This window comes from Globicephala melas, chromosome 9 (assembly GCF_963455315.2).
Source record: "Globicephala melas chromosome 9, mGloMel1.2, whole genome shotgun sequence".
NCBI classification, from domain to species: Eukaryota; Metazoa; Chordata; class Mammalia; order Artiodactyla; family Delphinidae; genus Globicephala; species Globicephala melas.
The window spans coordinates 48,722,573-48,736,657 of record NC_083322.1 but is presented as its reverse complement, the minus strand read 5'-3'; the positions used below and the strand labels follow the sequence as shown (position 1 = coordinate 48,736,657).

The window sequence follows — 14,085 nt, the reverse complement described above, 5'->3', positions numbered from 1 at the left end:
AGCTTCTTCACATTGGATTAACTCTTCAAGAATTTTGATGCATATTAATTCTTGCCTACATAAGAATGCCTATCCCTATTTGTACCTAGTAAAACATAAAATGATTTTTCCCCCAAATCAAATGCTATAATTTGAGTACATAGCAAATATTCTCTCTTCCTGGTTATACTCACAGAGAAATCTTGTGAATGAGTATGCTTTAGGGTTTTCTAGGGCATTTGAGAGTCTAAAACTAGGTAGATCTGATAGAACTATCATAAACAAATATTAGATACTTACAAAAATTTATAGATTAAGCCGAAAGCAAAGTCAATTAGAAATCATATATTCATGATCATGGATGGTAGGTTGCTCAATAATTTCAGAGTTCAATATTTTTAGACTTCATTAGAAATATACTACAGTTGCCTCAGCATTTTACTAGAACTCCAACAAGTGAAAATAACCAATCTAATGAAAGTTTCTATGGAATACACCAACAGAAATAGTTTTCATATAGTTTATGATAAAAAGTATTTTGATAGGAAGTTTATTATATACAAATTCATCACAGAATTACCAACTGGGTTTTTTAAAAATATCCAGTAGTTATAAAATCATAGTTATTTTTCCTTAAGAAATAAAGCTTCAAATTAAAGCACTAATTTCAGTTCCGTGGTGGATCAATTTTGCTCAGTAAACACAAAACAATATCATTAAAATATATTTAAAATGGGGACTAATTTTGAAATACATATAAAATTTTAGGGAAAGCCAGTGTAAATGTTTGAATAGTTGTTCAATCAATGTATCCATTTGATCCACTGAAGGTAGAAGTTATATAGTATAAATTTTTTGTACATAAAATAAAAATCACATAAAGAAATCTCATCTATGTGAACAAGTCCTAGTTAACCACTAAATTAAAGAGGGTGACTATAGTTTGATTTGTTTTTTTAAAAGAAAAGAAAAACAATGATTAACAGCACTTTTTATTTTTTATTTTTTTTTGCGGCACGCGGGCCCCCCACTGCCGCGGCCTCCCCCGTTGCGGAGCACAGGCTCCGGAAGCGCAGGCTCAGCGGCCACGGCCCACGGGCCCAGCCGCTCCGCGGCACGTGGGATCCTCCCGGACCGGGGCACGAACCCACACCCCCTGCCTCAGCAGGCGGACTCCCAACCACCGCGACACCAGGGAAGCCCTAACAGCACTTTTTAAATTAAACTAGGTTACACTGACAAAAAATAAACATAGAAATAGTGTATCACATAGAAATATGAAATTTTAGCTAATATAAAACCATTTGGGAAAGTTTTCTTTCTAAATAAGATTCCTGAAAACAAAGTATTTACTTCTTCAACTAAGCAATACCATAGTTTAGTTTCTGTGGAAGTATGCTTGGCTCAGTCTTTTATATAACTGGCACGTAGAGTTCTTAAGTGAACTACACAAAATTTCTTTGTGAAAAGCATCATTTGGATGACATTTCAGAATGAGAAAGCAAACATATTAATTAAATACTATAACATGATTGTTGTATGTCATGAAAAAATTTCCAAGTGGTTTGTCCACAGTGGTAAAAATAAGAAGATTCACTGCAAACATCCTATAAATAATTTTGTATCTTTCAGATGATAGAAACAAACTCTTAAGCACTGTCCATTCTGGATGAAATTAAACTACACAAGGAAGAGGCAACTTTTCAGTCTTCAGGTCTGATGTAATTGGGCATGGGGAGGCATTAATTACCTCTATTTGACTAGATAAGGCTCCTTGAGAAGAAGTCCCATGACCCTCTCATATCCATTGATGCATAATGAATGTTCTTTACATATAAAATAAATGCTCTAAATCTTAAGAAGAAACTTTATATTCTGAAGACAAATGGGTACCTTTAGCATAGTTTTCAACTTTAAAAAGTTACTGGTCAAAAGAAAAAAAAAGGAGGGGGAGAAGTGGAAGAGGAGGAGCAGGAAAGGAATTAGAATTTACAAAGGTGAATATATACATAACCTGAAGCTTTTGCTTTAAGAAAAATGTTGATTAAATTTCTACCTGATAAATCAATAAAATCTGATGTCACAAGCAACACTTATTCTGAATTCTAAATTCATGTTTCTAATATAAAATCTTTTATTTGATTCCTAGAGGGAAAAAAGGCAAATTTTCAGACTGAAATTTCGTTTTTCTAAACCTCTTTTGCTATTCGTCCAACATCTAGGATTTGTTTAAAATACATGTGAATTTTTTTTTAAAGTGTATTAATAGTAATTCCTTTAGATACTTCAGATTTTAAGTTCTTAGAAGAACCATTTGACTTGTATAACACCATAAACATATAAACAATTAATACTTCTTGATAGAAATTGAAAATTTGTAACAAGATATAAAAAGTAGTAAATTATCTTTAAAAAACATGAACTCTCACATCATTTAGACCTCATACCACTATGATGCCTACAATGATCAATAGTATGTCACCATTTAAGAATATTCACATTGATTCAAAGAATTAAGACTACAAATGCAGGTATAATAACACATGAAGAAAAGAAAGGTAAGGCTAATATAAACCTATCTGGAAGGCATCAACAAAGAGCTGCTGAACATTTGCCAAACACAATTATATTATCTCACTATTTACAACATTCCAACAAATTCACAATTATATTATCAGCTCTGTTTCACTATCAAAATTCACACCCTTGTCCCAAAAATAAGTTTAGCACTGAGCCTTAATCCTCTGGCACATAGTAGGCATTCAGTAAATGTTGGCTTTTATTAATTATAATTAAATATTATTATATTTAGTATAACTAAATATTAATTCAAATGAATGGATGCCAATGTAAATGTAAGACTAATGTTGCTTAGGGAATTTTAATCAGAAAAATGGAAAAATGTATGATTTGGTAACTGCATGAGTTAAGCATTGTAGTTATTTTAAAAGCAGCTCAAAGATTTCCTTTTGGTTACATGAAAGTGGTTGATGAAGAAATTATATCCTAACTCAGAGGAGAAAAATTAACCTATAATCCAGGACAGCTTATTTATACTGCAGACGGTTACTGATACATGGCTTCCTTAAGTGGCCACAAATGTTCACTACCCTGAGGAAATAAACACATACTGAATAGACTAGTCTTCTTTTTATAAAATGAGCATGTATTTCTTATATAATAGTCCTACTTTTCTAAAGAAGATCAATATTAGACATTAAAACTAACATCCTACAAGAGCAGACAAGGAATGGGTCTTCTTCCAATTGGACATTTGGGAATCCGAAGTATACAAAATGGTAACAAGGTCACAAAAAATTCAAATAAACAAGTGTCACATGCCTACTATATTCCTATTAACTCAGTAGGAGAAAGGAAGTAGTGGAGTCCAAATTTCTTATAGTTAGGTAGGTATTTTATTCACAAGACAACTGTTTTTAAAAGATACCTCAAGAATTCTAAACTGTGTCTGGAAACTTTTGCCTTAAAATCAAATTGTGTATATAATGGACATAGTCCACCAGCAAGCTAAAAGAATGGAGTCTAGAATCTGAAAAATGGAGAAGAGTTCCAAAGTATGAAAATAAAAAACAAATTACCTAAAACCTAAGTAAGGTATTACCCAATTTTAGCAATTTTATTAATCTATTGTTTTAACTTTTTCCCTTGAATCTAGGGTAAAAAATACTAGAATGTTTAAATATATCCAACATATTTAAGAAATAGGTTTTATCTTTAAAAATGTTTTAAATATTAAAAATAATTATTTCAAAATTAAAAAGAATTATTTCAACTTCAGAGAAAAATATAAACTGTCTTAGGCAAGAAGTATCTATCACTTAGGCTTATTTCAGATGTTAAGTCGGTTGGGTATAAAACCAATCTTGGCATTAACAAGGTATGCAGTTTCATTCCTATATGCAAGACAGGGAAAGGTGGAAAAATAGGTCCAGATCACAGAATGCTTTAGTTAGAAGAAAAGGCCTAGAACAGCATGGAAACCCCTTGAGTAAAAGAGGAAGTTAGGGTAGGGAAGAGAGAGAGTTAAGAGTTGGGGGAAGAAAGAATTAGAATTGAGGGGAGAAAGAGGTCCTATCATCCTTTCTTTTTTGTACCTCTTTTCTTAAAATAATCTAAAGAAATAAACTTTGTTTAATTCACAATTTTATCCAGCATGGGGTGTCTCAATGCCATATTCCTGAGCCTTCTCCAACATTGACATGTCTTCTAATCCACTCCTCCCCTGCCACACACACAAACCCATATTAACTGTATCCCACCCAGTCTGACACCTCTTTAAACGCATTTATTTTTCTAAGACTTAGAGTGAGGCATCACTTCCAAAATGCAACTTAAAAGTGAAGATTTTTTAAAAATCTGTACAAGTTTTAACTACTGAGTTCTGGAATTAACTTTTTATTCAGTTTCCTTTCTACCTACTTGGCTCTTAATGTGGGACTCTCAACAGGTGTCAAGGGATGTGAGTGATTCAGAGACCTTTTCAAAATAGACATCTGTTTTTCATTATCCTTATTTTTTGATGTGCAACTTGGTGGTGACCAATTTAAATGCTCAATTTCTATGAAACCTAAAGCATCATTTTTACTATTTTAGCATTAAAATTATTATAATACTATGAGCTTCACTATATTAATATGGTCACGGTTTTATGGTTGTTCAATCTAGAATTTGTACAAAATCCTACTAGGTTTCTGAGTCTCATCTTTTACTGGCTTTTTCCTTCATTACTTGGCATTTGCATAGTTTTCAACATGAACATTAAATTTGCAATAAGTTTCCCTCCACCTTCACACAGCTGATGATTCCTTTTCCCTACTATTGGAAAAGAAAGGAGATACATATGAAAAAGATTGCTTTTGCTCATAAGAATTTTCACCCTGAATCAGGATCTTGGTCTAGTCAAATATTCTGCCTGTTACCACATGATATGACTGTTTTCCTTGAACTGCAAAAAGTTAAGGACAAGTCCCTCAACCATATCTTTTCTCCCTCTCAATTCACATGAATAAAACATCCATGAGTTTATCTTTTTAAATTCTTCGTTTTCATCTGATAGCTGGGATACTGAGTTCCATAAATTGGCCAACTCTTGTGGGGAGACAGTGCTTTCTTTTATCGTTTCTAAACTTATATGTGATCAATGTTTTAAAATGCCTTGTCTGGCATTCCTGAATTTGATAAATACACTCTTTTTTTTTTTTACAGTATTTACCCACTTAACGATTGCTTTATATTCAAAACACATATTAGCCTTCAATTTTCCAAGAAGAGTAATCATTTTAGTTTCTCATTTCATGCCGGCAATACTCTCTCCTACCCTGATCAACTCAATGGTTACTTTATTGGCTAGAGGGGACGAGGGGAAATGGCGGAAGAGTAAGACGCGGAGATCACCTTCCTCCCCACAGATACACCAGAAATACATCTACAGGTGGAACAACTCCTACAGAACACCTACTTTATTGGCTAGGTTAACTGCTCCAGTTCAAACTCATTTTTCCTAAGAAAAATTCATTAGAATTTTATACTTCATTAGAATTGAAGTATATTTTCAAGTGTCAATATTTCATGCATTATAGTTTTATATAAAGGTAGAAAAATGCTTTCTGTTATGTTTCCTGTATCTTTCCAGATGATGTGTATCTTACACACATTTCCAGCTGAAGAGTACATTGGGTATTTAACTTCAGGAAACTGTCTATAAACGAGCTTTGTTCCCAGAGGTATTACTGACTTGGAACTCATTATTCTACAGGTGCAATTTAATTACACTTTACTTCACATTTGCACACACAAACTTAGATGATATGTTCCCTATTTCTATAAAATATATAATAGATACAAAGACACAGAGTTGCTGACAGTTTTTTAAATTAATCTAAAAGGTTTTAGAGTGCAAAAATTCACTAGTATACCTGCAAAACAAAACATAAAGACTATTCCCTAAAAGAGAGAGAAACCTAAACTCAACTTGGATACAAATATTAAATAAAATGGTTTTGTGGTATAGCAGATAACTAAAAGCTTAGTTTTACGTTAATACTGACTTTAAGATACATGGAATAGGTTAAGAGGTCTGTAATGAAATCCCAGTTCTGCAAATTTGTGACCTTCAACAGGTCACTAAGCCTCTCTGTGTATCAGTTTCTTCACACCTAAAATATGGAAAAATGAAATTAGATTATCTCTAAGCCCTCCACCCCCATTCTAAGATTCCATGAGATATATCCACACTGACATTTTTCTTGCACTTTCAGTAACAAATGGCCAAGGTTCAAGATGGATTCAACTTTTAAAAGTATCAAATGTGGAAACTGTTCACAACATAATTTTCATAGAGCAATGGATAACTTCCTTTAAATGTAGCATAGGATTGTTTTATCATTTCAAAGGTTTAATTTCTAGCTAGAATCTTGCCTGGAATATCTTTGAAATATATATAAATTATTTTTTATAGTCTAATAACTCTCCCAATACACACGGAAAATTTGGAATCTCAAATCTTTTTACCAGTTTTTTTAGTGGCAAAAAAAAAATTTGTATGCAAAGGACACATCAAACAATAATAACCTTTAAGAAAATAAAAACTACAGTAACTAAAAGATTACTACTTATGTTTCTTTAGCATAGTCCTTTTACAGAGCCTATTTTCTCACTTACCACTATTACTCTCTTCAGAAAGGATTAACCAATGAACATACTAGTACTGGTAATCTCTAAGGCTATCATGATACTTTCTTTTTTTTAAAAAAAAGGCTCATATTATGCTTAGACACAAAGATGGACAACTTCCAATTAGTAGGACCATAGAATCCCCAGGGGTGGTTAAGCCTTGGGTACAGGCTTTAAAGACTGATAAGGTCCATGTGATGACACCAGGGACAAAAATAGAGGTTGCAACTCACAGGTTTGCTACCTTCTAGTCTCTCTACCCACTCTGTAAAGTGGCAAGTCATTCTGAAAGCTACCCAGCAAAAACTGAATAACTATTAGGGTAATTCACATTTGCCTTTATTAACTCTGCTTCTTGATATGGAAATTCCAATAGCCTCATGAGAGTCTTCAATAGGTCTATCTGAAACCAAAGAAGACAATAACTCTTTTTTTTTTTTTGCGGTACGCCAGCCTCTCACTGTTGTGGCCTCTCCCGTTGCGGAGCACAGGCTCCGGACGCGCAGGCCCAGCGGCCATGGCTCACGGGCCCAGCCGCTCCGCGGCATGTGGGATCTTCCCAGACCGGGGCACGAACCCGCGTCCCCTACATCGGCAGGCGGACTCTCAACCACTGTGCCACCAGGGAAGCCCAGAAGACAATATCTCTTAATATTATAGCATATGCTTGCAGGAAATGCTTCATGAATATGATCCAAAAGATATATCAAGTGCCTGTTCAGAGTCCAATCAAAAGCTATTTTATATCAAAAATATAAATACAGGGCTTCCCTGGTGGCGCAGTGGTTGAGAGTCCGCCTGCTGATGCAGGGGACACGGGTTCGTGCCCCGGTCCGGGAGGATCCCACATGCCGTGGAGCGACTGGGCCCGCGAGCCATGGCCGCTGGGCCTGCACGTCCGGAGCCTGTGCTCCGCAACGGGAGAGGCCACAACAGTGAGAGGCCCACGTACCACAAAAAAAATAATTAAAAAAATAAATAAATAAATACATATGTAATTGTGGCTGATACTAATTTTCATGGAAATCTATCAAAATATGTAAAATTCAAATGGCAATAATAGAATAATTAAGAATCAGAATTAAGAGAAATCTAAAATCACGTGGGTTTACCAATATCCACTAAAATAATGGTCAAAAAGCCATAGACTGAAAGTATGTGTGGATTATGTTATCCATAAAGTTATATTATCCTCATTCACTTAAAACTGCTTCTTTTACTTGAGAGTACTCTTAAGTGTATGACCAGGATTTGAACTATCTAATGACATATCTGAAGATTGTTTTTTTAGATAAAGGACCACTGTCCTTAGCTCACAAATTAGATGTAAAAAATAATTCCTTTCAGATTTCTGATTTTGGTCCAGTGATAGACCACGAGGTATCACTTTTTTAATACCTTAAAATTATTCCTTATAGAATTTAAAAAATGCTCTTATCTAAAAATTCCAGATATACCAATTTGTGGAAACCCCTGTAAGACTCCTTCAATTATTTACAGGGATGAAAACATATCAATATACTGAATCAGTCATTTTAAAATAAGGTTTAATATGAGTAGTTTCACTCTACAAACAAGACTTCTATTTCATATATTTATAATATAGGGCATCTTTACACTTTTATATTTTGGTAAAAGCTACTTTTTAATAATTTATCATTAGATTTCACAGAAAGAATTTAAGTCAATTTTCATCTCCGATATAGAGTTACGTCTCAGCTACTTTGTAGCTGACTAGATCTTTTTTCTTTTTTTTAGTGGCTTAAAACAACACAAATTTATTATCTTACGTTCTGGAGGTCAAAAGTTGAGAAAGTGTCTCACTGGGCTAAAAACAAGGTGTCAGCAGGACCGTGTTCCTTCTGGAGCCTGTAGGGGAGACTCTATATCCTTCCCTTTCCAGTCTCCAGAGGCTGACCTATTTCACTGTCTATTGGCACCCTTCCATCTTCAAAGCCAGGAATGGCCATTTGAGTCTTTGTCACAATGCTTTCTCCCTGGTTCCGATTATTCTGCCTCCTTCTTCCCATCTAAAGATTCTTGTATTTACATCAGGCCCACCTAGATAATCTCCTTATTTTAAGGTCAGCTGATTAGCAACCTTACTCCACCTGTAAGCTTAATTCCCCTGTGCCATGTAACAACATATTCACAGGTTCCAAGGATTAGGATGTGGACTTCTTTTTTTTTTTTTTTTTTGCGGCACGCAGGCCTGTCACTGTTGTGGCCTCTCCCGTTGTGGAGCACAGGCTCCGGACGTGCAGGCTCAGCGGTCATGGCTCACGGGCCCAGCCGCTCCGCAGCATGTGGGATCTTCCCGGACCGGGGCACGAACTCGTGTCCCCTGCATCGGCAGGCGGACTCTCAACCACTGCGCCACCAGGAAAGCCGTCAGAAGGCTTTTTTTGTATGCAGATTCCTCTAGCAAACTGCATTAAATAAGAAATGAATACAATTTAGACTGAATTCTTTAGCTCCCCTTCCATTCAACTATGTTTTACTTTCACATAGGCCAGAGAGCAATCTTTTATTTTATATTTTTGTAACTGATTTATGTTTTAAGGTTTAAGCTATAAATTTTTACAATTATTTTTAGAACATAAATAACATTTTTATAATTTATAATATTCTTTAAGTTCATTTTTGTTCAATTATTTTTCCTATTCTGTGTACAAAAAGTTTAGAGCCATTAATAACATAAGATCATATCTAAGTATCTGAAATAGGAATCAACAGTTAGAATGTCTTCTATATTGTATAATATAATAAAGTGTATATTTTTGGTTTTGCCTTGATGAAAGAACAGGTACATAAACAATTGTCACTCTATTCCCATCTCCCAAAAGAATCTTATTATTGAGGGGTAGTTAAAATGAATGAAAAATATTTAGTATGAAAACTATCAAATCTGAAATTATTTTATGATTAACTTCAAAAAAATAAACATTTCTGAATTAAGACTCTCTGCTTAGAGTCCTACTCTGATTACTTAATTACTAAATCAAATACATTCCCAAACAGTTCTTCATGCTTTAGTATTTATTATCTGTTTCTATTTAAGAAGACAATGCCCTAATTTTTATTTAAATCAAAAAGCCTTTGGCATTTCCCCTCTTCTGCCATTCAAAGTGTTACAAGGATCCTCTTAAAATGCAGGCGTGCTGTCTGTCTCTCCTTTCTCTCTTTTTCTCCCTCTGTGTGTGTGTGTCTCTCACTCAGACACACAAACAGACACAGACACACACACACAATTTATCTTCCTTCCATCTGAAACAGGTTTTTCTATAGGTCTCTTTTTTCAACATAGGTATAGAATTAACACATCCTTACCTACTATTATTATTAATTTAGTAATACACTGCTTTATTCCTCCCAAAAAGCATTTCACAGGCATTTGTACAGCTACGTTTGGTAAAGAAATTAAAAGCAAATAGGAGAAATTTGTGTGTATATATATAGAGAGAAAGCAGATACCTGTACAGGAAAATGTTAATATTAAGGGAATCTGAGTAAAGGGTATAATGGGAATTCTTTGTACGCTTCTTTCAACTTTTCTATAAATGACTATTTCAGATTAAAAAAATATATACATAAGTAAAAAATTAAGACAAAACTAGGAGTGAGTGTAGAACACAAAACAAGTTGGAACGACAAAGCCACCACTTAACAGAAGTGGGCAAAAAATTCAGTTACAAGCTTTATAACAACCAACATGAAGCAAGAAATAATAAATCATGTGATTCACTGCCCATTAAGATAAATACAGATCATGGCTCAGGGAGGAACAAACGGCAACTATTCTTGGTTCCTAGCACTGAAATGAGAAAGAAATTTCTCCCATGGATTCTCGATATCCTGAATAACATTTTTACAGTAAGTACAATAAAAGTTTCACAGGGCTGCTTTGTACACCATCACTCAGATTGAGTCAACAGCATAATGCCAAAATGAGATTCAGTAAAAGCGGTTCTACAGAATACAAAACCAGGTAGCCCACGTATACAACTCCCAAACAGCTCTGTTAAACTTAAGGATAAAATCATAGCATGCCTATAGGAATAGACACTCTGCACATTTTTCAGACAATCTTTTCAAAATACTATTTGTTTTGATCAAACTTTTGGTAAACATTGAATCCCAGGCAGAAGATATGATCCCTGCAAGAAACTAACACAGCTCTTTTTTGTTATTGCTTAAGAGCCATATCCCTTAACAAGCAGCCAAGCTGGGGGTAATGTTGATACATACTCTTATTTATAAATTTACGAAGTTTAATAGCTTTGCAGGGCCTAGATGAAGATCATCTTAACACAAAAACAAATCATCAGTTGCCCTTAAAGTTCTAACTCAGTGCCAGAATAATTCTAGCTTGCAAAAAGTTTAAGCACATGCCTACTACACATAAATAAAACATCCACAGAACATGTTACTGAGAATAATAATAAAAGCCCTGAGTCTACTCTTCAGTATGAACTGGTAATTTTATATACACCTAGGTGACTAAAAGCATTAGACAGCATTGTTATTTATGTAACTGAGTAAATTACTACAAATTAAAACTTCAATATTAGAACAGTTAATGTGTAGCAGTTTTTTCTCTAGTACCTGAAAATAAAAGCATACCACATGCATAATTCTTTTTCTGGTCCTCAGCTTCAGAGTACTATTAACAGCCATATGTGGGACTGGCTCAGGAGAGAGACATTCACCTGGTACCTACAGTATTAGGCTAAAATAATGTGTCCACAAGTTTGTCTTTTCTACTAGACTTTGAGTAAGGAATCATGACAGTGATTCTCAAACTTCAGTGTGCATCAAAATAACTAAGGATACTTATTTAAAATGTAGAAGTACAATATTGAAGTACACAATATTGTTCTTGGTGGTATATTTTAAAACCTCATTTAACACTTGTTTATAGGATTTGTAAAATATGCTCTAAAGATAATATTTAATAGAAAATCAAAAGAACATAAATAGTAGATAAAATGCACTTCTGCAGTCACAACTGAAAACAGAAGGAAAATGCCAGACATATAAATGATCATGAGGATGATGATTTTTATTTATAGAGTACCTAACTTTTGAGTCATTAAAATAATTTTATAAAAATTTAATATATAGGGCTTCCCTGGTGGTGCAGTGGTTGAGAGTCCGCCTGTCGATGCAGGGAACACGGGTTCATGCCCCGGTCCGGGAAGATCCCACATGCCGCGGAGCGGCTGGGCCCGTGAGCCATGGCCGCTGAGCCTGCGCGTCCGGAGCCTGTGCTCCGCAACGGGAGAGGCCACAACAGTGAGAGGCCCGCGTACCACCAAAAAATAAAACAAAACCAAAAAAATTTAATATATGTTAACCACTGCCCGTGCAGTCACCCACTGATGAAGACCATGGGAAGAGGAAAGTGACAGGAAACACAGGAGTGTTTAAACAGCAAGGTAGCAGGAAAGGGCTATCACAACAGAAGAGCAAAGAGAACATCCTTCTGGTATTTCTTTCCATCTTAATACCCACTTTCACAGTTAATAACACTCTAATTCAGTTCCAAACTTTATAACAACCAACATAAAGTAAGAATTACAGTGCAAAGGAAAAAAAGTAAATTGGGACTGAACATACAGTATTAAAAGTGCCCATTTTTAACCATGTGATTCTAGCATGTTGTTCAAAAATTAGTATCCATGATATTAAAAACTCAACTGCCAAATATTAAAACTGATATTTACTATGAGTTACACATCATAAGGCAATCCAGGAATCTGTTCACTGTGCGGACTGTCTCAGCCCTGGGTTCACAGACCTGACACAGCCCAATTGTCCATGGCTTCCTTTTCTCCTTATTAAGAGTTGTCACTACCAGAAAAATTTCACTACTAAAGTTTTTGATTCAAATTAAAACTCAAAATTAAAACTTCAAAAAACAAGCCCATCGAATATTTAAAGGAATAAAATGTTTGTCAGCAACATGCAACAACGGATGCAACTTTATGTGACAAACAGTGCTTTTTAGCCACACATGAGCATCCCACCAAGGTAAGTTCGGCTGTGATCGCTCATTGACATGTAAGGGGCTGGCAGTTACTTCAGGGGAGTTTAAGGCCGTAAAACAGTCTGAACTCTGAATCTGTAGTTGGCTCATGAATGTCTGAAATACACAGCGACCTCTTAAAAACGTGGTAAAGACTTAAAATCTAAAGGATATACATCCTACTCAAACTCCATATGAATAAATGATCAAACAACTTATTCAAAATAAATCCAGATATGGTAAGCTCTTATGATAAGATATTCCATTACATGTTTTTCTACAAATTCAGTCTGTAATTAAATCATATCTGAATAGATCATGATGTATATTCTCACTGAAAAAAATTTATATATGTAATATCTATCTCCCTAAGAATAAAATTATAGTTAGTAACTAGATTAATTCGATTAAGTTCCCTTCATCTGGATAGCCTCAAGTCTCATGCAAGACTCAGAGTTCTAATTTACTCTTAAATATTATCAAAATACATTAAATTAGAGAAAAGAAATAACTCTTAAAAGTCACTCAGAGGATGGAAAATTATGGAAATTTGACACTCGGTCCAATGATCTCTTATCAGCCAAAGAAGTCAGGTATGATATTACCTGACCTGAAATCTATACATGGATAAGAATTAGTACAATCATTAATTTATCAAAGGATGACTTTTTCAAGGGGTGAATGGGAAAAATATTTGCATGGATGTCACAACAGACAATGAAGTCCTGCAAATCAGTAAGAAAAAGATAACAGTTTAATAGAAAAACAGGTCAAAAATATGAACCAGGCAATTCACAAAATAAATACAAAGGCCAATAAACATAAGAAAAGATGAATGTTTACTGATTTATTGTCTTTCCCCAGCTGTCCTTACCTTCACTAGAATGTAAGTTCCATGAGCTCAGAGACTTACATTGTCTTATCCATTGTGTATCTCCAGTGCCTATATTAGTGCCTGGGACACAGTAAGTACTCATTAAATTTTGCTGAATAAATAAACAAACCTCACTAAAAACAAAAAATAACAAACTAAAACAGGATACTACTTTTTAACTTATAAGACTGGCAACAACTAAAAAGATTAATGACATCAAATAGCAGGGAAGGTGGGAAGAGATGGTTCTCTCATAAACTGCTTTGGGGTATGTAACTTCCTACGGCTCTATGGTAGAATCTGACAATACTCTAAGAATTCAGCTCTTAAGAACCCATCCTACAAAAAATAAAGCACAGGTTCACAATGGTGTGTGCCACAACAGTCACTGAAACACTACTTGCGACAGCAGAAAAACGGAAAATGTCCAGCAATGGGGATATTATAAAACCATTTTAAATAATGTATATTATTTAAATATGCATATGTAGATCTATGTGTAGTAATGTGG

General features: G+C 34.6%; 1 protein-coding gene across 1 annotated transcript in view; it reads right to left on the bottom strand.

Moving 5' to 3' along the window:
- Window positions 1–14,085, bottom strand: part of SKAP2 (src kinase associated phosphoprotein 2) — a 156,276-nt gene that overhangs the window by 72,703 nt on the left and 69,488 nt on the right. The window lies entirely within an intron of this gene.